General features: G+C 42.5%; 1 protein-coding gene and 1 pseudogene across 4 annotated transcripts in view; one reads left to right on the top strand and one right to left on the bottom strand.

The window, feature by feature from the left end:
• Window positions 1-22,407, bottom strand: part of SLC23A2 (solute carrier family 23 member 2) — a 107,061-nt gene that overhangs the window by 69,351 nt on the left and 15,303 nt on the right. Inside the window, exons 2-3 of one of the 4 annotated variants that reach the window (XM_037495102.2) lie at window positions 18,222-18,353; window positions 13,608-13,715 (exon numbers count right to left, since the gene is read on the bottom strand). The exons of 1 other annotated variant lie outside the window; for it this stretch is intronic. The gene's annotated coding sequence lies outside the window, so the exon portion shown is untranslated. The remainder of the gene's footprint in view (window positions 1-13,607; window positions 13,716-18,221; window positions 18,354-22,407) is intronic. 2 more of the 4 variants (XM_037495082.2, XM_037495091.2) reach the window with 2 other exon arrangements.
• On the top strand, window positions 7,938-8,649 carry LOC129145001 (elongation factor 1-beta-like; annotated as a pseudogene).

Genomic DNA, 22,407 nt, shown 5'->3' with positions numbered 1-22,407 from the left:
CAAAAAAAGCCTAGTTACACTGATGTCATGAAAGCTCTGCCCTGTGACACAGAAGGCATATTCCAGCACCTAATTAAAATCAGGTTATTTGCTGAGCTTTGAACTCATAAGCCCATAGAAATAATCTGCTACAGTGGGACAAGTCAATGGCACTGACAACAAAATATCATATCCCTTCACCACAATGAGGGACAAGGTGCCCAAAATCAGGCCCCTGTGGCCTTACTTTAAAACTCATCAGATCCCTAAACCAACCCAACTCTGACCTCTGTGGGCAGAAACTCCCCACTGCTCTCAAGGAGCCAGCTCAGCCCTCCGACTGTCTTGTTTTGTCATCTTTTACATATAAGAGGAAGAAAATTTAAAAAGCTATTTAAGAACTGAATTTTTGTAGGGGAACTCTGTGCCCTTACTAGAGTCTACCACAGAAACCACCTATGACAGACCCAGAAGGATGGGTCCATTACAGGCCCTGTTCCGAGGCGATTTGGAGAGAACCTGACATTTTTCTATGGACCAGTTAGTTGCTCCTGAAACAAAACCTATCCCTGCCCTTCAGATTCATTCAGAAAAACTGAGAGGCTGGGACATGAGACAGGGAGAGGCAGTGCTAAAGGTATAGCTTCTGCAGTAGAATTAAGATGTAAATATGTAGGGCCTCCCCGGTGGCGCAGCGGTTGAGCGCTGGGTTGCAAAGCTGCCCGCCGCCTCTGCTGCGCTGGTTCGATCCCCGGCTGCTCCCCGGCCACTGGAGGAGGGTCCCACATGGCGCGCAGACCTCTCCTGCCGCCCGCTGCTCCCCTCAGCAGTGTACTTCGGTCCTTCTGCCTGTTCTCTCCCCGCTCTGGCTCTGGTGAATTCTCTCACCCTCCCGCGCTTCTGACTGTACCCAGTGCATGCATAAATAAACAAACAAACAAACAAATAAATAAAAAAACATGCCTCTGTAAAAAAAAAAAAAAATTAAAAAAAAAAAGATGTAAATATGTATTTGAGAGAATGCAACACAGGCAGAAATATGGGTTTCATTGTATTTATTTCTACAGTGTGATTATTACTTCTTGCACTTTTTTTTTAATTTGCACACTTTTGAAGGTATTATATGGACCACTGATAAACTAATTTTATATGTAACTTTAATGACAAGATAAAAACATGTATAGAATTAAATGACTGCCTGTCATTACCAAGAAATGAACATAAATTCATTTAACCTTTATAAAAAGTCTGAGCAGGACTGCCCTTGAGTTGCCCTTGGCAAAGGGCAAGTGGCAGGCATGGCAATGATTCATTCTGACAGCACAAAAGTTATTCCTCTCCCCTTGCAGCTGACTCACAAAACAAGGGTCAGGAGTGGCCTGACGTTAGGTCTAAATGTCATTTTGGAGGAAACCAAGGAAAGTCCCTAGTTACAGTCGGGAAAGAGAAAGAAAGTAGTGTTCTCCTCTTCCACATCTCCAGCTGACCTCTGTCATCTGATGTCTGCTCTCCCAACTTCCCAGAAGGACAAATGTGGGTGCTCAGGTAACTCCAGGGGATGACTGTGCTGCTAATGCAGTGCCCCCCTGGGAACCACGCAGCTCCCAGCTCCACCTTCTCTTTCTAACACAGCTGATGACTCAGACTTACACCTCTTCTCCTGAAAGGGAAGCCTCAGGAGAACACACCTCCCGCTACTGTTGCCACTGTTGCCCCCGCTGGGAGAAGATATTTCCAGTAATGCATTCACTCCCTCACCTCAAGCTCAAACACTTCTCTGCCCTCTCTGAATTACTCTTCAAACCACACCATTCCTCTGTGAAATGTCCTCATCCTTCTCTTCTGTCCCAAGTGCCAGGGCCAAATTTCCTCCTCTCACCTGCAGCAGAGATCAAGTTCCACCTTTCCCTCTTCTGAACTGCAAACTGCCCCTTTTATTTGCTCAGTATCGTTGGACTTTGGAACATTTATCTAGTTCTCTCAAGCACCTGCTTCCTTCCTATAGTCAGGAAGAAATGCCATTCACAAATTTCTTTGGCAATACACTTTTCTCCCCACCTGACTCCTTCTGGACCCTAATCCATGTTACCAGAAGTCCTTGCAGTCTCTCCCTAGGTAAAGAAAGGGGCGCCCTGAAATTTCACCTACCCTGATGAGTGGATTAGCTGCTGGCTGAACAGTGGACTTGCTAAGCAGTGCTGGATTACTCTGCAATAGGGACACTGTAATTCTTCCAAGTCAACACCAAGTACACAGTGATCAAAATAATAGCAAAGTTTTTTCCTGACCTTCAATAAATGAGAGCTTTCTTTTTCTCTGAACTTTAATAAACATTCCAAGCCTATACTTTACTTTTTTTTTCCTTTCTGCCAAGGAGCATGCTTCCAATTCACTGAGAAAAAAATACATCAGTTTAATAAGGAGACTAGGAAATTATATCACTTAGAAGCCCCTGTCACAGATGGATTTTTTTTTTTTTTTTTTTAGTGGAAGGGATAGGGATACCTGAATCTAAAGATCTTTAAAGGATTTTTTTAAAAATGTATTCAGCTCGAAAAGATTCCACCTCTAATGAAGCTTGTTTCATCTATGCTCCAGTTTAGTTGTGCACTTACTTTTCTTAAACCCCTGAAATTTTCAGGGTTTTCTGCATAAAGGAAAACATAAAAGGACATCAGAGCTTTGACAGTCCGAGGATTGCACCTGACACTTAGAGAATAAGGCAAACAAGCACCTGGAAAACACTGACTCTCACATTTTAATTGTTGCACATCAGATTTTACTGTCACTCTCACATATTTAATAAAGGGTACTGCCTCCGCCAAGTTGCTTAAATGTTAATTCAAGCATTATATGTAAACATCTCAAGCCTCTGAGAAAGAATGGACATTTCTGGTAACCCAGCTGGCAAACTTGAGCCCTGGGCTGCTCACCTACCTACCCACACACAAGACAAAAAGAAAGTCGTGTACACAGAACACGACATGCAGGAGTACATGGAAACATGTGCCAGTAGACCAGGATGCATGCACATACACAAACACACACACATAGAGGACACAAATTGCAGAAGCACAGCTGAATACCAAGAAATGGTCTTACCTGCAAATCTCACCCTGTCCACAAAAATATCCTTAACCAGTGCCCCACCCACCAATTCTGGGTCTGTGCGATGCTGGGATCCTCCTGGTCCCAGCAGCAGAGGCTTCGGGTGCTGGAGAAATTTCAGCTTTTATAACCCACATGGGCTTGCCAGCATTGTGTAACCACACCACCTCATCAGAAAATTATCTATTTGTATTACACAACAGCCACCACCTGGTTACAAACGGCTACTGCATGTCTCTGGTCCAGTACACTCGCCAACAAACAGCAGCAGGCTGGACAAACTATTGTAGAAACCAAGCAGCGCTGGGATTACCTTTCTCAAAGTCGCACAAATAAGGGAAACTAAAACCTCTCTCCCAACCCTTCTGTTCAGAAGAACAAATCCACCCACACTGCTTTCAGCTCGAGTGAAAAGGGAGATTTATTTTACTCCCTGGTATTTTTTCATTTCCCAACCAAGGGCCCAAAGACAATTGTTTCAAATTTCAAAGACTTTCAGAAATTAAAAATAGACAGCAAAGTATGACCTCTTCATTAAATGATAGGCAAAGTCAACAAATAATTGCAATATTGACAGTTGAATGCCGGAGCCCAGTTGGCAGTACATCTGGTATAGCATAGTCCAGCTGCATACCACTGAACAGACATGACCATGAAGACACAAAAAGTCAAAGACACATAAACAATCTGTACTGGTAAGAAGGAAGAAGCTGCACCTGTAGTTAGACTTTGCCTTTCCCAACCTGATTCCAAGTCAGGTCCTGCCCAGAAACCCAGGCACTGGAGCACCTCTGCCCATCCAGGTATGCTGAGAAGGTCAATGCCTGCCTCCATCTCCCAACACCAGATCACATGCCCCAAACATAGACATGGACCACAGGCTTGGATGAGAAACAGTCAGGCCAAAGGGGCATCTACCAGCCCAAAGCCCATCTTGGAATATAGTGTCCCTGGGATGAAGGAGAAAAGGAACTAGGGCAACCCTGGAGTCACTCTGTTACTTATTAGTGAACAACCTTGAGGAAACCAACAGTGAGCATCAGTGAAAGGCGCTACCTGAATGGAGAAAAAGCAATGGTAGACATCAGAGAAACTTAGGAAGTGAGCACTGATCAGTTCAGAGACAGGAGCTTCATCAACACACAGGGAAGTCATGATATACCCAGAGCCTCAGGTAGACCAAAAGCCCTTTGCTCCAAGCTGAGCCCACGGGAGAAAGCCAGCATGTGGCCAATGGGAAAAAAAACAAAACAAAACAAGAATTGTACTCACAAATTTCTGTGAAGACTCTACCTCAGGAAAGGATCTACTGCAGGAACCAAAGCAAAATTTCAATTTGGAAGGAAGGAGGAAATATTAAAAAGGGAGGGGCATAGGAGCAGACAATTACATAATGGCACCAGAAAGACAATGAGTTGGGGTGGGGAAGAATTGGAAACCAAAAGCGCAAAATTAACAAAGAGAAGTGAAACTGTAGAAAACAGAAGAAAGTGAAGCAAAGGAGGACCACAAGCTTGAGATTCAGAGAGGCATGGGAAAGTACAAGGCAGTAGTTCAGAGATGAGAACCATGGAAAGAAAAAGGAGCAATGCCGAGACACGAATAGTCAGTGCTTCCTAATTCAATGTAAAGACAGACAGAACAAAGAAGCTAGTCATACTATATGAATCCACTTGTAAAATGTCCAGAATAGGCAAATCTAGGCAGACAAAAAGTACACAGTAGTTGCCTGGGGCTGGGTGGAAACAGGGGACAGGAATGGAAAATGATTGTTAATGGAGTCTGTGAACCCATTTTAAAAGTTTATTAAAAAAATTAGAATAAGATACTTTAGAAAAGTAGCCAGTTACAAAACGGAACAGAGAAAACACCTCCCATGCACTAATATTAACTCATGACTCCTTCCAAGTGTGCTAAGTAACACATGGCAGTGTCGGTATCGTGGGATAAGTTTTTTGTGTTTTTTATTCATCTGCTCTTCTAAATCAGTCATGCTCTTCCCATTGTTCTAGGGGGCATAATTAGCAGTAGCTCAGTTCTTAGTACGTACGTAAGGTTAGTAAATTGAGGACAAAAAACAAGTCAAAACAACTACAAGGCTAACGTTGGACAAATACTTAAAATAATTCTGCAGGAATAATTATGCTTTGAAATTATCTGATCCGATTAATGTAATCTGATATTTTTCCCCTTTAAGGATAAAATCTTAACTGTGGCTACTTAAAAAAACTTCACATATTTGGTGGTTATCTATTTTTGCCTCTCCAAAATAAATGTTATTTACTAACACTTCAGTGTCCCTACTATTACCCTAACATTGAGTAAAACAAAGGAGAACATGAGGTCATCGAAAAATAAACTATTCCTCTTACATGGGACAAGCTTCCTGACCTCTGAGCTACTGTGTTTCAGAATATCCCCTAACCTTACTGTGTTTGGCAGTCCTGCTCGTGTCTAAGTGTGTCTTTCACTGTGTCTGACTTCTGCATCAAATTTCAGAAATATTTCGTATTTCAGCATGTAACTCGTTGAGCTTAAATGTACTATATCTATTTTCCAGATCAACATAATAAAGAAGAGATGTACAATTAAACAACAAAGGCAACTTAGCATTAATTATGAGGTGGATAAAAACTATTCTATTGCAGTAAGACAAGGTGGGGAGGGTGGTCTAGAATACTAAACGCATTGACTAACAGCACCCTCTAGTGTTACAGTATTAAATTGGTGCCTGGGAAAAGTAAGAAGCTATAAGGGCCTCCCCGGTGGCGCAGCTGTTGAGCGCTGGGTTGCGAAGCTGCCCGCAGCCTCTGCAGCGCCGGTTCGATCCCCGGCTGCTCCCCGGTCACCGGAGGAGGGTCCCACATGGCGCGCAGACCTCTCCTGCCGCCCGCTGCTCCCCTCAGCAGTGTACTTCAGTCCTTCTGCCTGCTCTGCTCCCTGCTCTGGCTCTGGTGAATTCTCTCACCCTCCCGCGCTTCTGAATGTACCCAGTGCTTGTATAAATAAATAAATAAATCTTTTAAAAAAAAAGTTATAAAATGTTTGCTTTTACAAAAAAAAAACCCTGGGCCTCCCCTGTTGGGGTAGGCGGTTGAGCGTCGTGCTGTGAAGCTGTCCGCAGCCTCTGCAGCGCAGGTTCGATCCCGGCAGGCCCGCGAGGATCCCACGTGGCACGGCAGACCTCTCCTGTCACGCCCACTGCTCCCCTTAGCTTTCCTCAGCAGTGTATTTTGTCAGTCTGCCTGTTCTGTTCCCTGCTATGTCTCTGATGAATCCTCTCACCCTCTGGTGAGAGGCCTGTACCCCCACATCTGGCCTGTACCCCCGTTCTTGTATAAATAAATAAATCTTTAAAAAAAAAGAACTATTTTGGGAAATTTCAAACAAAAAAGAGTGAACAGAACTGAAATATATTTTTCAGCTCAAACTGATACTGATTATGCATTATTTTTATTCCTGAGACAACTTCTGTATGTGCTAAAAGTCCTCTCCCATTCAATGAACAATTAAACTAATAAAAAACCTTCTGCTTAAGCTGAGCAGGCAATCAGGTAAATTCAGGCATCTTTCCCAGCCTCTCTTGCAGCTAGATGTGGTCATGTGACTAAGTTTTGGCCAAGGGGATGTGAGTAAACATGACTCTCTCATACCACAGGCTTTGGGAACCATCCAAAGCCATGTTAATGAATCAATATTCTAAGAATGAAAACAAGTAAAAAGGAGCCAGATTACATGAGAAATTTCTACTTCATATTTGGGAGTATTAGAATAGCCAAAACTATCCCACACACAGCCCCCACCACCACCAAAAACACCCCACATGTATAAAGAGAAAACATTTGGCAACACAACACATTTGGAAAAACACCAGCTACTAAGTAATTTTCAAGAAAAAAAATGGATCAACACATACTTTAAAACTTGTTAGTGTTTTTTTTCCTTCAACTGGAAGGATCACAATAGAGGATCAACAGCAAGTTGAGATGAATAAATTCATTGTTCACCATGACTCTCAAAGACTTGTGAAATTGGCTTCTCTGGTGGACACTTACAGGCTGACCACTCATTCATAATCTCAAAGCCAGGCTCGAATGTGTGCTAACAGCACACGCCAGAAATCCAGCACTAAAAGTAAAAACAAGCTTATCCAGCTCTCAAAGTAAATCCTCTGTGAAGTCTTCTGCATCCCTCAAACTCCAGGTTGACATTACAGTGTGTCCTGGGGTAAGCACCATGCAGCAGAATACAGAGTTGGCTTGAAAACAGCAGAGCTTTGGAAGCCCGAAAGCCAGTGTAGACCAGGCACAGTGAAGGAAAACCATTAACCACGATATATGGCTCTCAAATATCTTGCTCTATAATACAAAAATGTTCTACTTCTGTGGGTTTTGCACTTCTCTTTTTAGTAATAGCACAGCATCCTCAAATTAAATCTTATACAAAGTCTGAAGCGGGCAGGAGGGAAGTAGGTAGACAGTATCTGTAAAGGGGACTCAGTACTATAGCTTTAATACATCTTTTATTTTCCAGAAATAAAAATGTTTAAAAATCCAACTAGTATCAAAGATTCTAAAGCTTAATTAACTTCACTGCCAGCAGCAAGAAAAAGACATCAAAGTTAGCAGTAGCAGCAAATGTTTTACTGCACTAGACCTCTAGCTCATGTAGTCACGGTAACACATGGTCTGATTTTAAGGAAATGAAAATCATTCAAGACCAACATGGGTAAAAATCAGCTACCTGAAATCATTTTAGAAAAGAAAACCCCCTTCCCTCTCAGCGCTGGGCACTCAGCGCTGCACTACGCTTGCCTCCACTGCTGAGCAGCTTGGGCACTGGCCATCACCATGGGCTTTGGAGACCTGAAAAGTCCTGCAGGAACTCAAAGATTACCTGGCGGACAAAAGCTACCACCTGCCAACCTTTCCCATGCCCTACGGTGGCATAACCACACCACGTCTTTCAGAAGGGAAAAGGCAGGTCGCCCTGCTGATGTGGAAGACACCCCAGGAAGTGGAAATGCAGATAGCAAAGATGATGACACCGATCTTTCTGGATCTGAGCAGGAGGAAAGCAACGGAGCAGAGAGGCTATCAAAATCAACAAGCAACTATAAACCAGAGACACACTATGGGGGGGTGGAGAGGAGGGAGTAGGATGAAAACAAGGGGGCTGGGAATTATATGGGGACTATAATCAAGATGAAAATGCGTACATTGTGCAAAAGTGAAAAATGATGTAAAATTATATATAAAATTTTTTTAAATGCAAAAAAAAAAAGAACGCCTCATACAGTATGAAACCCTGTACTTGCTGAAACCTTGGGGGTGATGAGACAGATATGGCAAAATGAGAGGAAAGCATCAGCTGCATTCAAGCAGATGGCTTAGTTTGGGCTCTTCTAAACCATTCTAACTCCAGTGGGGCATGCAATTAAGAAATACCCAATAGAGTATGTGGCTGAAGACAGTCAAGTTAGAACAGCTATGCCAGAGGAGCAGACCATGCTTCTGAGACTGCATGCAGTCCCTGGACGTGGCTGCTTTCAACAAGATCTAAACTCCATCATGGGTCACGACCCTTAAATGAAAATTTGAAAGACAAAAAAAAAGTGCAAGAAAAAAAATTTTTTAGTATCTGATTTTTTAAATTTAATCCTCTGAGTTAAAAAATATGATCTACAGACTAGAATGGCTAAAGCAAAAACTGCTAAGATGATGCCAAACGTTGGCTAAGGACACAGAATAGCACCAACTTCCACATACACCCATGGGTATGTAAAATGGTACAAGCATTTGGTTTGACAACTTAAAAATTAAAACATACATTTACTCCAAGCCCCAGCAACACTACTCCTAAGTAACTACCCAGAGAAATGAAATCGGTCCAAACAAAACCCTGCAGAGATGTTTACAGAGGTTTTATTTACAATTGCCAAAACATGAAAATATACTCCTTCAACTTATGAATGGATACACAAACTGTGTAAATGCCAATTAAAACAAGGTATCATTTCACACACATCAGAGTAAGGCCTGAAAAAGTTTAATAACACCAAGTGTTGACAAGGCCCTGAATAAACAGGAATTTTCCCACTCTATGACCAGATGTGTCAATCAGCCGAAGTACTTAGAAGAACAATTTGGTGACACCTAGCAGGCTGGAGAAGTGTGTGTACGGTTACCCAGCAATGCCACTTCTCAGCATACTCTACCCAGTTTTTAACAGTGCATGCCTGATACATTAACAGAATATATAAAGTCTTGGTCACCAAAAGAACGTGTAACAGGGAGCAGCTACAAGTGGCTTCTAGACACCTGGGCCAACATGACTTGAAAATAAATTCCTGAATGAGTAAATAAGTTGCAGAACACATATCACCTCACATCTTTTATTTAAGGTTCTAAGTCATACTAGGTCGGGTAGGTGAGAACGAGGCAGGGAGGGAGCACAATGGACTCTGGTGGAGGACTATGAGTGTCTTAGTGATGGGGGGCAACAACCCCCAAGTGGGCTGTTGGACCTCTAATACACAAACAATGAAGTAAAATCAATGTTTACCCCAATAAAAATAAACCACACAGTCAATGTATGCGGGATTATGAATATACAAAAATATAATAAAAAAGCAAACATACAGACTGCAAAGTAACCTCTGGGAGAGGAGGTAGGGAGATGAGACTAGCAAATGAAATAAAGAGATTATTTAAATGATTTGTTTTCTTTAAAAAAAAAATAGGTAAAATGTAAAGCAAAGACAACGTGTTTAGATTTATTAGACCTGGTATCGGGCATATGTAATCCTTCTTTGATTTTCTTTATATTTGCAATTTCACAATTAAAAACAAAAAAAATTCAAATGGTTTCACTTATATGCAGTATATAGAGAAATAAAAAAGAGTCAGGAAAAAGACAAAACACGCAAGCTGGCCACAAGGCTGAGGCATCCAACGGTGAAGGAGCTGGTCAGCACAGGGGCGGGAGGAGTACAAGAGCCTTGGTAGTGACCCCGGGGGCTTGGGCGGTGGGAGAACTACAGGGGCTCCACCTGAGGGGAGAAATCAAATCCGGTCCAAAAACAACGATGTAAGAAAATAATAATGATGCTGATAATTAAAAAATAATAAAAATAATAATAATAATTAAAAAACAACCATAACAAAAAGACACTTTTTGTAAGGATATGCAAAATAAGTACACAGACAGGTATAAGTGGCTGCCTCCAAGGCAGGGAACTGGGACCAGATAGGACAGACTTTCCAAGACTGCCCCCCTCCCCATGTATCTTCTGGATTTTGTTCTGTGTCAATTCATTGTCTACCTTTTTTTTAATTTTAATTACAAGTAAATTTGTGGACTCTTCACTTCCAATCCAAAATCCCCTCACCTGGAGGGGATTAAATTATCTGAAGTATTCTGTTCACGTTAAGGAAAGGCCAATGCAATCCTGATGGACAGCCACCCCAACCATGCCACAGTGGAGCTGTCATCTCGGGAGATGACTTAACTCTCCCCTCTCCGGGGGCTGCACCACTGCTAAAGTCCCATCTTCTATGGAACACAAGCGTGTCTCCGCAAACCCAGTGACCAGAAGTCCTTAGTTACACACCACAGGGAGCAATCATTAGTTCTCCTGTAATCCCGGTAGGAAAACTTTTGGAATGTGTCAAGACAGTCCACACGAAACATCTGCAGAGATTGCCTCATGTCTTCTGTGGAATACAGAGGGTAGAGATGTAAACAGTCAGTATTTCTCAATTCTGGGTGAGTGAGGAGGACAGGAAGTTGAGAAAAGGAGCACTTAGCTGATCACTTAATTTCTTAATAAACTAAGTGACCTCCATGGTCAAGAGGAAGGAGGGTGGGACCAGGAAAAGCATAAGATTGGGGAGAGGCTGGGTGAAGGAACTGACAGGGGGGCAGGTGAAATACTCAAAGATCTAGGTGAGTCCAGAACTTTAGAGAGGACACCTTGTTACCTAGTATTTCTCTGGCAGAGAGACAAAAAGAAAAACCATAAAAATTAAATAGAACTCAATTACTGTGAGAGGGTGACAAGTTAGGATGAGGAAGTAAGGATGCTGGTAAGATGACTGCCAAGTGACTCTCTGTGGGGTACATGGCAGGTTAAAAAAAAAGGAGGGCAAGAGGAAGTCAGGGACCACCACTCAGTCCTCCCACAGGGCCGAGAACCAGTGGAGAGAAGGAACAAGAACGAGGATGGACAGGGGTGTGTGCAGAGAGTCAGCTCTCCAAGCTCAAGGCTCCAGCTGTGCCTGGGCAGATGGTGAGGCCCAGAAGAGCTGATGTGAACTGCAAGTGAGTGCCCCTGGAAAGAATCACGTGATGGAACAGTGAGGTTTAGAGGCAGGAGAAGCCAACAAATCAGAACTGGCAGAAAATATGGTTTTATAATCTTTTTAAGTGTACATATAATAGTCACCAAGATGGCAAAATACTGGGTCATAAAATAAGTCAATAAATTTAAAAGAACTTAAAAAAAGAAAGAAAGAAAACATGGTGTTAGAGAAATAGCAAGTCAGGAGCCATAGTCTCCAGGGACTTTAGGAAGAACTATCAAATTGGTGGGTGATGGAAAAAAGGTAAAGGGAGGGTGGTTATCACACACCGGTGTGCTCAGGTGCTGTGAGCAAGTCCTTGGAAATGAAGGGCTTCAGCATCGGGTCACAGGGAGATCCCGACCCATCTGCTGCTATTCTGGGGAACAATGACTTTATCTATATGAACTTCAGAACCCATAGGCACCTTGGTATTGAAGCTGGAGAACATTCTGCTATCCTTTCTACTGAGAATGCTGCAACATCTAGAGAATTCCTAGTCTTTCAAATCTGTTTGCATATTAATTCCTCAGCAAATCCTTTCCAGACCTCAAAACATAAATCAAATCTCTCCCCTTCCTTCATAGTTTCCACCAAAGCAAGGATTACAATTTGTACCAAGTATCCTTCTTTATGCACATGTAATTTCTTCTAGCGTTCATGCTAGGAAATCCACATTTTTCTGAATTTACCTGGTTCCTAAATTTTGGTTAACAAAAAAGTGAGATTTCAGAGACTGACAGGTAAAAACTTAGACATCCTTCAAAGTCTGTCTGGCTATAAGAAAGCCTAGTAGAAATTTCTTTTTTATTTTAATGTTATTCTTACTGCACTATTAATGGGAATATGATCATGTGTAAGCTTTCCTTTTTTTTTTAAAGATTTATTTATTTATGCATACAAGAGGTGGGGTACAGGCCAGAGGTGTGGGGGGTGAGAGAATTCACCAGAGACAGAGTGGGGAACAGAACAGGAAGATTGACTGAAGTACACTGCTGAGGGGAGCAACGGGAGAGTAAGGAGAGGTCTGCTGCACCATGTGGGTTGCTCCCTGGCCAGCCAGGGATGGAACTTGTGCTGGAGAGGCTGCGAATTGCTTCACAGTGCGGTGCTTAACCCCTTGCACCACCAGGGAGGCCCCATGTGTAAGCTTTCTTAGAAAAAAAAATGTGAAAAACCCAAACAAGCATAAATAAAAACTATCATTTATGACTCATTCAACATTACCAAAAAAATTACTAATTTTGTTAAAATGTCCCTTTAACCAGCAGACGCTTGGATATACTGTTAGTGGGAGTAATGATTGGCATAACATTTCTAGACAGTTATTTAACATTAGTCAAAAGCTCTAAAAACACACATAGCCTTTGACCCAGTAATTCTACTCTGAAGGAATTTAACAAAATAATTAAAATAGGATCAATTTTTTCATTATGAGCCATGCTCACTGAAATAAGGCTTAAATCAATCTGAAACTGCAGGGGGAAATATTTTAGTAAGGTCTAAAAATAGAAAAATGGATGGTTAAAATGTAGGTACATTCTTCAAACAGAATTTTGCAGGGATTTAGAAAATCAGTATTAGAAATACTCAATGACATGGAAAATTCTTAATCGTATCAACTGAGTGAAGAAAAAGGCAGGCCATAAAAGATAAACGATAATCCCATTATAGTGTTCCCTACAGAGGAAAAAAATGGTAAAGAAAAAAAGTAGCAGATGTTGGTCTCCAGAGGATAAAGCTAAAAGTGATTTTTTTTTTAAAGATTTATATATGCATACAAGAGCTGGCGTACAGGACGGAGGTGTGGTGGGGTGAGAGGATTCACCAGAGACAGAGTGGGGAGCAGAAGAAGCAGATCAACCAAAATACACCACTGAGGGGAGCAGTGGGCGAGACAGGAGAGGTCTGCTGTGCCATGTGGGTAGCTCCCTGGCCGGCCGGGGATCAAACTCTGCTGCAGTGGCTGCGGACAGCTTCATAGGTTACGACTTAACCCTTTGCGTCACCTGGGAGGCCCTTGATTTTGTTTTTTTGCTCCCATTTTCTACGTGTGCATATCTTACTTTCCTTGTTAAACTTTAAGCCATGCCTAAGGACAAAATTGGAATAAACTGTTTGCAAAACGAACTAGAACAAGAAATTAAGGAGTTCAAAACCAGTCCTAATGAAACACACCATATAGACAAATATCACCAGTGTTCCCCAGAACAGCAGCAGATGGGTCGGGGTCTCCCCATGACTAGATGCTGAAGCCCCTCATTCCCAAGGACTTGCTGATGGCACCTGAGTAAGGAAACCAAAGGTGTGGTCAGGTGGGTACACTAAATGTTTTACAAACTACAATTCCAGGTATTCCCGATTGTTCTGTGTTTCTTCATATCCTTTTATTCTCAACTCTTTCAAAGGCTGTTTTTATCTAACAAAATGCATTTCTTCACATTTTCCTAAGTCACCACTTCTTTATTTTACAAGAAATGAGAAATGCTCATTGGACCCTAAACTGTCTAATATTATAAGCTATAAAATATACTTGTGATTCTTGGGTAAAAGAGAAAATTATTAATATACATATATTTTTTTAATTTTTAAGATTGTTTTTCTTCTCACCAGGGAATGAATGAATGAGCACTGCTCAATTTGACAGGAAAAGTGAGAAAGAGGAAGCCGAAGGAGGCATCACTGAACTGTGAGTATACTGTATTACACAGTGGAAATGACTTGCATTATGAAATACCCCAAAATCCAAAAGCTTTCAAGCAAAACATCACTCAGGTAGATACAGAAAAAGGTGCTCATCAGTTATACCACCTGATGCAGGAAACCCCAGTCCAATGACTGCTAAGCACTTGAAATGTGATCACTGCAACTGAGAAAAGCTCTAAGTAAAAAATGAACACAAACACACACAGACTTCAAAGAGTTACTATGGGGGGGGGGGAGAATGTAAATATGTCTTTTTATACTGATTGCATGCAGTGTTTTTCATATATTAGGCTAAAAAATATTAAAATTAATTTTTCCTGCCTTTGACTTTGTTTAATGCAGCTACCTTATATATGTGAGTCCTGTTGGAAATGTATTGGACGACACTGGCCTAGAGAAAGTGGATACCCAGATGAGAGCAATGGAGGCTATTTCAGAGAACATGGCCCTGGTCACCATGATTCCACTCCATCCAGAACTGTATTCTGATTCGGATGCCACATTACGTACAACACAGACACAGCCCTGCATCTCCTTCCAAACATCAACGCGAATCCCCCCTCCCACCATCCTGCACTGTCAGCTCTGCAGTCTGGGTTGTGATGAGCCCAGTAGGTGACATAACCTGTTTCTCACACCCAAGGCACTGGGAGAAGGAAGCAGGGAGCCAGGTATGAGAAAGGCCACAGCAGAAATCTGAGTGCTAAAAGCAAGCACACACTGAAAGGTCAAAGAAGGAGCCAGGCTCTTCCCCGGAAGCTCAGAACCAGCACAGGAAATCTAAATAAAACACAGGGTCCATCCAAAAACACTCCTCAGACCCACAAGGACTTTATGTAACTACTGAATGGTAGGTTTTGGGTTTGTTGGGTTATTTTTTTTAGCAAAATAATGCCTGTACTTAAAAAGACTTATCATTAGAAGGAATGGGGCACTTAGGAGATTTTCTTTCATGCCAAAAAAGCCAGCAAATTACTTGGCAATTTATAAACAGGTGGCCTTCATCCAACACTAACATGTTGATTTTAAAACATATCCAACTGAAAAGGCCAGAGTTGTACTAATGTTTGGATCCCTTCATAGTAACCATTACACAATGATCCCATCTTCCTTACCTTCTTATGTAAGCTCCGTAATCATTATCAGTGTTTACATAAGTTTTTGAAAAGACCCAATTTCTCTGGGAAATATTTAATCTTCTGTTGCTAGTGATAAAACTATAAACAAGACAGTTTTCTCATATAACATGTTTAGTAATGAGAAAGTCAGACTGATGTCAACAGCACAATCACTGGACACAGGGAGGGCTCTCAAGCCAGCTGCCCACGAAACCATGGTTCCTCCTCACCACCCAGTTTATATTCGAGTCCCTGCACATCTGTGGTAGTTTGATCAACTTCTAAAATGAACCTGAATCTGATCTGGCTGGCCCTGGGTACCAGGCAGGGCTGGTGTTCTCAGCTATGACCACCCAGGCAGTGAAGTGTCACCTGTATGTTCTTGATGACAAAGAGGAGTACTAGCTAGCAAGCCATCTCTTTCCTCAGGGTAGGAAGAGCTTAACAGTATAGGTCATCACAAAGAAAATGGACACATGGAACATATACCAGCCAAATGCATAGACTGGGACAAGCAGTGGATTAAAGAAAGACATCATAATCATCCAAGAGTGCATGAGCTCAAAGAGGAATTCAACAGGGCTCAAAATGGTCAGAAATTACTTGAAAGATGGAGCTTGGAGCCAGTCTAGGTGGGAGGCCAGAGGGCCCAGCAGGAGGCAGGAGCATGGCAAGTGTCAAAGGCATAAACACGGCCTTACCACAGCACACGGCAAGAGGTGGAAAAAAAGAAGACACCTGGCAGCGTCATAGGCATCTCAAAGTCAGTGTAAATGCAATACAGCTTTATGAAACCTGAGTTTCTATACAGGTGATGAGAGCAGAAAAGAGCCCATCACTGGATACTCCCAAGAGGGGAGATCAAGAAGCTACTGTGTCAATCCAAGGATCTTCTTAGCAACTGGGATGATGGAAGCAGCGAGACAGAAGGATGAAGCAAGGGAATGATTAAAAAAATTTAAAAATCAGACTTGGTGTCAAGGACCTCTAGGAAAAGAACAAGAGTCTCCTTTAGAAATAAATAAGGAGATGGGCTTGACGAGGCAAGCAATGAACAAAGTTTGAACATGTTGAATTTGAGCTGGTGGTGCCATGTGCACTTGGCAAGTGTCCAGAAAAGACCACCAGAGATTTCAGAGAACAGCTCAGAGAGAGAACCAAGCAGAGAAAGATTTGGGAGCTGAAACACAAAGGCATTAATGGATATCTCCACAAAGAACTGTCTTCCCATCAAACTGCACTATCACCAATAAATATTACTCTTAAGTATGTAACATTAATGATAGCAGCTTGAGGATAAAAAATTAACAGAGAAAAAAGCAGAAGGAAATATACAAAAAATATTCACAGTGGTATCATTAAATGGTAGTGTTGATGTGTCTTGTAATGATAGAACCAAGAGTATTCTCTTCCTAACTTTTGGAATTTCCCAAGTTTACTTATAAATAGCAAGCAGAGATTTATTAGAAAATGAAAATAAATCTTGTAAAAAGAATGCTCCTTTAAGGGTTTGAGAAAGCTCTTTTTTTTTTTAAATGTAATTTTTTTTCCAAAGATTTATTTATTTATATAAGCACTGGGGTACAGGCCAGAGGCATGGGAGGGTGAGAGAATCCACCAGAGACAGAGCAGGGAGCAGAACAGGCAGAAGGACCGAAACACACTGCTGAGGGGAAGAGCGGGTGAGACAGGAGAGGTCTGCCGCGCCATGTGGGAATCTCCCGGGCCAGCCAGGAATCAAACCAGCACTGCACAGGCTGTGGACAGCCTCACAGAGCTGCGCTCAACCTGCTGTGCCACCAGGGAGGCCCCGAGAAAGCTCTTTTAATTTCACCTAAATAGTGAGATTTTACTGGATGTAAATTAAAAATAAATAAATAAAACTAACATTGACATAACATTTTATACCCCCACACTGAATAATTTAGTTTTCTCAAGACCCAGTGTCTGAGAGAATGTTTATCAGTAGGAGTGTAAATTCTTACAGCTTTTCTACAGGACAATTTGTCAATCAAATCAAAATTGAATAATACACTGTACCCAACTACTTTACCTTTTTTTTTTTTTTTTTTTAAAGATTTATTTATTTATTTATACAAGCACTGGGTACAGTCAGAATCGCGGGAGGGTGAGAGAATTCACCAGAGCCAGAGCAGGAAGCAGAACAGGCAGACTGACGAAGTACACTGCTGAGGGGAGCAGCAGGCGGCAGGAGAGGTCTGCACGCCATGTGGAACCCTTGCCAGGTGTCCGGGGATCGAACCAGTGCTTTAGAGGCTGCGGGCAGCTTCGCAACCCAGCGCTCAACCACTGTGCCACCAGGGAGGCCCCCCAACTACTTTACTATTAAACATTTACTTAAGTATATGCTCACCAAAATATATAAGAAATTTCACTGCAATATCTATAATAGCAAACAATTCTAAATAACAACTGTCCATCAAGCTTTAGGATGAGAGAAATGTAAGTAGGGGTAAATGAGAAGAAGGAATGACCTCAGTTTGCATATAAGCTCAGTCTCACTACTTAAAACTGCAGAACCCTTGAAAAAGAGTGAGGAAAAGGCCTTGAATCTCTTACCCTGAAGTTCATACCTGTGACCCAAGAGCCCCAAAACCCATAGGTACTCAAATGCCTGGATAAAAGTCAAAAACAAGTAAAGGAAAATGAAAATATTTACTTCCCACTTTGTAATTAATGAAAGTGACTAGATGGGACTTGTTTTTTTCAGTTTACTCTATTCCCCCAAATTTGTTCTAAAGAAGTCCACTGCCTTGAATTTGCCCTAAAGAAGTCCATTACATGATCATTCACATTGACCTCACAATTCATTATCCTAGGACTGCACTGAGACTTGCTGAGAAAAATGTCAAGGGCGGAGTCAAGCACAAATGAGTTCTAGTGCTAAGGGGCTGTCGCACAATTTTATCATGAAATGCAGAACAAGAAAGATTGTGTTTAGACGCACCTAAATGCAGTAACGTAGACCTGTCCATACGCTTTGGATTACAAGCCAAGCCGCTGAGCTACATTTCCTTGAGCTGCTGAAGTCCAAGCTCGAAATGCACGGGGAGTCCAGGTTAGTAGGATCAAGACCTAGCTAGAGAAAAACAAACGGTAAATTAAAATAAAAATAACACACCTAGGAGGAGGCAATCTGGATGACTCAAGTCTATTCTTTGCCACACCCAGTCCTAGAACCCTCTTTTACTTTTTTTTTCTCTTTTACTTCTTTACTCCCTGCATGGAATCACAAACTGCACCTTTATTTCCTTAAAAATTTCACTCATTAGGGCCTCCCTCCGTGGCCTAGGGGTTAAGTCTCACCTCTGAGGCCTGAGTTCAATCCCCTGCCAGGGAGCTAACCCACATGGCACAGCAGACCTCTCCTGTCTCGCCCGCTGCTCCCCTCAGCAGTGTATTCCAGTCAGTCTGCCTGTTCTGCTCCCCATTGTCTCTGGTGAATTCTCTCTCTCTCTCTCTCTCTCTCTCTCTCTCTCTCTCTCTCTCTCTCTCACACACACACACACACACACACACACACACACAGCCTGCACCTCTGGCATACACCCCAGTCCTACGTTAAAAAAAAAATTTTTTTTCACTCATTTGCATGAAACATTTTTAAAGGTAGAATTTTCGGTAACATGGGGGGAGTGATTCTGCACTCATAATTGGGCTTCCTTAATGACTTTTTAATTCCATAGTCCCTAGCACAGGGCCTGGATTGGGGGGAAGGGGGAAAACTTTCTGAAGACTTCTTTAGTTCACACCGTGTGGCAGGCATTGTGCAATATCTCTTGTGTTTATTTCATCTGCAGGACAATCCTAAGAGCCAGCAGGTAAGAAAACCCAAGGAGGTGCATTTTCCCAGGGAAGGTCCCAGAGCTTGAGAGATGTGGCAACACAGGGGTCAGCTCATCAGATGATGTCAGCAGGACCCTTGCCTTGTTTTGGACCCTCCATTGCCTCCAATGCGTTCACTGGGACAAACTAAAGATAAAGTACTTGTGGGGAAAACAGAAGCGATTACTCAAAAAAATCACCTTTTAAAGTCTCTTAATAATGTACTGCAAGGGGGCCTTCCAAAAAGCTGGGTCACATTCTGAGTCTTAAATTGAATTACTGATAAACATAATTCACAGATATTCATTTAGCTGTTTATAGATATTCATTTATTTATTAAATAAATGTGCTATGTGTCTGTACTGATATATAAGTTAGAGGAGTGACCTCTAAGCTAGTCTAGAATGGAGGCGCCCCGCAATGGAAGGGGAGTGTGGTGCCTTCAGTCCCAGCACCCACTCCCTGCCTCTCAACAGAGATGAGTGGCTCAGGACCAGCTAGGAATCCCCAGCCCCAACCACTTCTGGATCTGATGCTACCATCATTGGGACCAGCTCAGCTCAGCTCTAGGATCCACAAAGCCGATGGTCCAGGTTGCCCCTCAGATCTTTGGGGCCACATCGCAGGCACTGCTAGTCTGAAGGCCAGGTGTGCTGTGACAGCAGTCAAGTGGTTCAAGTGCACAGTGACCAGGGGACCCTGAGCCCTCGCACTGGGTTGGCCAGATGAAGTGGGTGGATCCTCCAACATGCTGGCCCAGCCCTGCGACCCCCACAAATGCTGGGACCTACAACCTTCTCCAAGGCAGTGGACGGCATTGGAAGGTAGAGCTTTAACCCCTTCCTGAATAGGGGCTATTGGGAGGATAGGGAGGAACAGAGGGGCTGTGGAGACTTGGGAGCGACAGACTCTCCCTCTCTTGGTCGGCCAACACTCTTGACCCTTGGTCCCTGCATGTGACCGCTTCTGGTCTCTGGCCAGCTGCCACTGGCTTGGGTCTCCGCTCACTGCTTCTGCGCACCAGCACACCCCTTTCTCCTTGATAGGCAGCTTCAGGCTCTCATTGGAAGAAGAGGCACCATCTTCCACACTTGGCGCTTAGCTTAATACTCCACAGCATGGACACTACTTGGGGCAGGCCAGACCACGTCTGCAGACTTTCTCTCTTCCCACCTCCCAAGTTTCACCTCTCTGTAAATAAACCCCATTATTTCTCCCTGTTTCTGAGTGGTGTCCAGCAATCACAAAATGCTCTGGTGAGGATGCACCCAGATGGTTCATCCCGCTCCCCCTTGGTTTGTTCAGTTTCACAGTAAAAGGAGGGCAGTTAAGCACAAGTAACGAGCTTCTCACTGGGAAGTACTTATGCTTTTGGTATTTCCACCCCACTGTCCTGGGGTAAGCTAGCCTCATCTTCCACCAAAGGGGCCAGGGTAAGAAAGCCCACAAAGGCCATCAAACTCGGGCCAGGCCACCTGCAGAGCCTCCGGTGATGCAGCATGTTTAATTTCATAAACTCAAACATCGGTCTTCCATTTAGGACAAAAATATTACTTGTTTTATGTGAATGGAGAAATGATGCTTTTCTCTTTCTAAAACCTTTTGTAGGCAAGACCAAAAAAAGGTAAGTCACTTCTCAAAATCTTCATTAATCTATTTTAATCTATGCTTATATTAAAAATGAAGTTAGAAGGGAGGCACAAAAGAGCCATCAATGAAGATTAGTCAAAAACAGGAATGCTGGAAAGAGCATGAAAAAAATAACTTGAAAAGAACAATTCATTTTCAGTTAAATAAACTAATACCATATGTATGGTATATTCCCACTTTTATTGAAAGTACCTATCTGTGGACAGAGGAATGAGTTGAAAAGAATAAACATCAAACCACATTCAGGGGCAGGGCCTAAGAGGTTGTGTCACTTTCGAAATTGGTTTATATAATTCTGGCAACTTTTAATTATTTTCCATTTTGTGTGCTGCTTTTGTAAATGCCTGAAATAGCTAAATAGTAATAATAATAATAATGATTTTAAAAAAAGTTCCATGAGGGCAAAGTTGCAAATTTACAAAATGTTACTTTAGCTACAAATCACAGAAAAATTCTGAAAGGGCAAATGAAAGTATGGTGACTCCCATGAAGACTTATTTTGGGGAAAATATTTTTTTAAGCTGATTGGTAAAATGAGTGTTGAGGACTGGTTTTCCAGCCCCCGCTGAACAATTATCAGAGACCAAAACACATGATCAGGTCAAAAGTTCTAAGTTTGGGAAAACATATTTTTTTGGGAAAGGAATCTTTCAGAAAGGAATTAGGCAGGAGTCACTCAACAAAATTCAGACTAGGTTATCAATGAGCATCCTTGAAATTCTGTCAACTCCAGCACCAGCAGAACACCCCTCCCCTTCAAAGTTCCACCAAGCTCTGGAAACATGAAAACCTGCCCTTTGCACACCAGGTGACCTGGGCTGAGATCAAAGCTGCGGCGAGCATGCCCCCTGGAGCACCCAGGCACACCACCTGCCTTCCCTATCACGCCACTCTGGAGCTCACAAGAAACAGCTCACTGTTAGTTGGGGTCTACAAAAAAGTACTATATGCAGTGGTTTCCAAAGACTTTGATTTCAAAGAGAAAAGACATTCACCCCAAAACTGGAGGGGTGAGAGATGTAGAACCATCTTTGCATTTTTCTATTTCCTTAAAAAGGGATATTAACCCTTCAGAAGCAGAAATATAACCAACACATACAGAGACCAGAAACTGAGCAAACTAGTATATAAATTCAGTGAATACTGAAAAGACTTGCCAAAACACTCATGATTTTTTTTTAAAGATTTATTTATTTATGCATACAAGAACTGGGGTACAGGCCAGATGTGAGGGGGATGAGAGGATTCACCAGAGACAGAATAGGGAGCAGAACAGGCAGATCTACTGAAATACACTGCTGAAGGGAGCAAGGGCAAGAGAGAAGAGGTCTGCTGCACCATGTGGGTCACCTCCTTGGCCCGGTATGGAAATCATGCCGCAGTGGCTGGTGATAGCTTGATATCTCTGAGACTTAACCCGTGTGCCAGCAGGGAGGCCCACAACAATTATTTCTTAATTTGATAGCATGATGAAGGCTTGCCACGACTCTTTTATCAAGGGTACCCATTCCAAAAAGCAAATCCCATTCCAAAAAGCAAATCTAAAAAGCAAATCTGAACCTGGCCCCCAAACCCACACCCTTTCCTTCCAGCTTCTAAATCATCTCCTCACATATGCCCTGAGCTTAGCACACCAGCACCCACGCAAGCCACCTCTG

This window comes from Talpa occidentalis, unplaced genomic scaffold (genome assembly GCF_014898055.3).
Source record: "Talpa occidentalis isolate TD23 unplaced genomic scaffold, MPIMG_talOcc4v2.1 talOcc4.10, whole genome shotgun sequence".
Classification (NCBI taxonomy): Eukaryota; Metazoa; Chordata; class Mammalia; order Eulipotyphla; family Talpidae; genus Talpa; species Talpa occidentalis.
The sequence above is the reverse complement of the archived record's forward strand: the minus strand, read 5'-3'. Positions and strand labels throughout refer to the sequence as shown.